The 3,515-nt window shown below is 43.3% G+C and overlaps 1 long non-coding RNA gene across 1 annotated transcript; it reads left to right on the forward strand.

The window, feature by feature from the left end:
- The first annotated feature begins 445 nt into the window (after nt 1-445).
- Nucleotides 446-3,050, forward strand: LOC117552382. Its single transcript, XR_004569955.1, has 3 exons — nt 446-539; nt 1,258-1,588; nt 1,687-3,050. It is a non-coding gene; the product is annotated as an uncharacterized LOC117552382 (long non-coding RNA).
- Nucleotides 3,051-3,515: the final 465 nt, after the last annotated feature.

Below are 3,515 nucleotides of genomic sequence, written 5' to 3' on the forward strand. Positions count from 1 at the left end.
TTTTGACGCCTGTAGTGTAGACGGGCCGTAACTTCCAGGGGAGATGTGATTAGTGAGTAAACAAACGGTAAAGAGCAGAAACTCTGATGCACATTTCATCATCTTAAATAACTTATAATCACAACGGGAACAGTTTGCAGAGCTGTGCTTCGTTGACAGAAGTCCAGCCATGCGTCACGCCTCTTTTAAACATCACTGTTGGCTGAAATCGACTCCGGAGAATACATCAGTGTACCCTCGGTTATAGCTCCTCTCGAGACACTCCTCTCTCCTCTAAATCAGTGTATCCTCGGTTACGGCTCCTCCTGCAGTGTTGCCAACTCCATAGTAAGGAAAGTAGCTATTGGCTGTCCGAATAGTCGCCAGAAGTCGCTAAATGACGTCATTGCCTAATTTGCATATCATGTAATGGCGGCTGTAGGAGAGAGCATGGTAGAGGGGAATACAAAAAACGTTCCCAACTCTTCAGGGATCAAAACTTGAAACCACCCGAGTTAAATCCAGACGACAGTAGATCAGAAATGTCTCTATTCTGCAAGGTAAAATTACTTTTTTGCTTCCCCGTCTTAAGCAGAACATAACTCAGAATTCTTGCTAGTACTCTTTTCTTTTTTTAAACATGTTTAGGACTACAAATTACCTTTCTTCTGTTGATTCTTTTTATATCTTTATTTTGTTTTTGCCATTGAAATACGCCTAATCTCAACAATTATTTAATTACTTTAATGGTTTGTCTTGACCCGCATTACATAAATCACATTTGTTCCAATGTTAAATGCTAGAATATTCAATGGTGGAATTGCTAGCTATACATCCAACCCTCTTCTTTTATCCGGGCTTGGGACCGGCAAAGTGACCCAAAAGAGACACTCTGGCAGAGTTACTTAAGTTTTTTTCATTTTTTTTTTCTTTTATAGTTTTTTTTGTGTGGGTTTTCTTAAGTTTGGTTTACTTTCTAACCATATGCTCCACTTAAGAGCATAAAACAAGTCAGAGAAAGACATGAACACTTTTGCCATTACTATTACATTTTTTTTTTACTTACGTTTTTTTAAAGTTTTATTTGGGGTTTACAAACCATATGCCCCACTTAGGTGCCTACAACAAGTCAGAGAAAAACATGAACATTTTTGCCATTACTATAACGTTTTTAAAAACATTTTTTAAAGAGTTTTCTTTGGGGTTTACTAACCATATGCTCCACTTAGGAGCCTACAATACACTAAAACTTGAACATTTGTTGTTGTTTTTTTTCAGACCCCCCTCCACTCACACTGTGCTGGCTCACAGAAAGAGCATGTCATCATTTTGGTCAAGGCGTTCTATGGCAGGTTCAGCAACTGAGGGAGCTGACTTAAATGAGTAAGCAGATGATGTGCCAAAAAGCTGCAAAACGTCATCAGGCAGCTTGTGCTCATAGCAAGCATCACCAGACAGCTTCAGACCATATCGGACATAAAGGATGGAGTTCAGGGTCTGCAAGGACATCCGGTTTCTGAGTTTGCTTTTTACCACACTCATCTGGCTGAATAGTCTCTCGACTTCAGCATTCGAGTGTGGCAAGGACAGCACAGACACAGCAGCCATGGTAAGTTCATGAAATGGATTGTTATCAGCTGCATCCCTGAACTTCCAAACCTCAACCCAGAAGCCCAATGTGTTCTTTGTTTCATTCCACTTTCTCAGATGGATGGAACGCCACTGCTGGACAATCTTGTCTATATCTGCAGGAGAGTAGCCAAGGAGCTTGGCTATTTTTTCGATTTCTCCCAGGCTCTTACTGTGGTTTAGAGTTTTCTCTACATTGAAAACGGACATGTACTGCAATGCCTCAATATTGTCTGGCAGTCTCAACCTCAACTCGTGAGTGAGGGAGATGGTGAAGGCAACACACCGCTTTCGGACCTGGTTCTTCTCCTCAGGCGCAAGAAGGAGCTCAGCTGCCTTGGACTCAAAAAGGTAACCAAGGTACGGTGAGGGACTGATGTATCCATCAATTGGCTCTTTGAGAACATCAATATTGGCAAGTGGATTCAGCACCCTGCTACTCACAGACTTGATCAGGCTAACCAAGCTGTCAAGTAGCTTCAAAGGATCCACCTGCTCTCCCTCAAAAGCCTTGATCGCCAACTGCACCTCACCCAGCACCGACTTCAAAAAAGTGAGGTACAAAATGTTCTGAGGATCACTGTACATGGAGTGTAAAACCTCAGCCATGTAACAGTGTTCACTGGACTTGGTGACTGCAAAATGCAGTTTAAGCGCCTCCCACTGGTCCAAAATGCGTGTAACCGCTGGTTCAATGGAGAGCCAACGTGTCGCACACACCTTTGTTATTTGTAAGGGCTGCTCCCCACAGTTGATGGTCTCATATATGGCCTTATAGGCGTCCCTGCGCTTTGGAGACACCGAAAACCAGTTATAGGTCTCCCGTACCAAGTACTCCACACTACGGGGGAGGGTGTCATTGGAAGCATGAGTTACAGCAAGTTGCAGAGAATGACACACACAGTGAATAAGAACCAGATCTTTGATGCCATACTCCTCCTTCAGCACTTTATGGACCCCATTCTTATTCCCCGTCATAACTGAGGCATTGTCAGTCCCTATCCCCAGGAGTTTCTCTTTTTTGAGACAACACTTCTCCAGGAAAGCCACAAGAGCTTGGGCTATAGATCTGGCATCTCCTCCCTCCAACTGAACAAGCCCCAGAAATGTTGAGACAATTGTTTGTTTTGTGTTACTAAAGTACCTTATCACAACCCCCAGGTACTTAGAAACACTGACATCAGTGGACTCATCAAGGAGGAGGCTGAAACGCTGGTCACCCACATCTGCGACCAACTTTTTCAGGAAGTATGGTGCTCGAACACCATTTATCATCTCGGTGCACTTTGTCCGATGCATTTTGAAGTGCTTAGCAGCAGTGGAGTCCGAGAAAGAAGCTTTACATGCCTCCCCAATGTGATCACATGCAGCATTGAACAGTGTTCAGCCATAGCTAAAGCCATGATGGCTTCAGCCTTTTTTGCAGGGTCAATTGTTTTAGTTTTAAATAATGGCAGCTTGCTTTGAGTGGCTTTGCCTTTTGAGTATGTTTTTGGGTTTTAACATGCTTCTTGATGTCAGACAGTTTTGCATAGAAATCCCCCTTACAATAAACGCAGTATGCCCGTGTGTCATCTCCAATAAATGGCTTCAACCATCCTTTATACTCAGGGTTTGATTCCCACTCCTTTCTGTATTTTTGAGAATACAATTTAGACTGTGCCATGATGTTTAGCTTGTCACAGAGAGGCACACACACAGTGGACGAGGTGATTGAGTGACTGAGGCTGTGTGAGGCAAAGCAAAGCAAAGGCAGTTATTTATTATAGTGTGAAAGTGAGTGAAGAAACATTTACATTCAACATTTAAATCCCGCTCAAAACCAGGACGGCTTGGCAGTTGGCGCATGCGCAATTCATTTGCAGTCTCGACGCGGGGGAGTGTGGTTGTCTCCTCTCTGCTCTGAC

Source organism: Gymnodraco acuticeps, unplaced genomic scaffold, assembly GCF_902827175.1.
Source record: "Gymnodraco acuticeps unplaced genomic scaffold, fGymAcu1.1, whole genome shotgun sequence".
In the NCBI taxonomy this organism is placed as follows: domain Eukaryota; kingdom Metazoa; phylum Chordata; class Actinopteri; order Perciformes; family Bathydraconidae; genus Gymnodraco; species Gymnodraco acuticeps.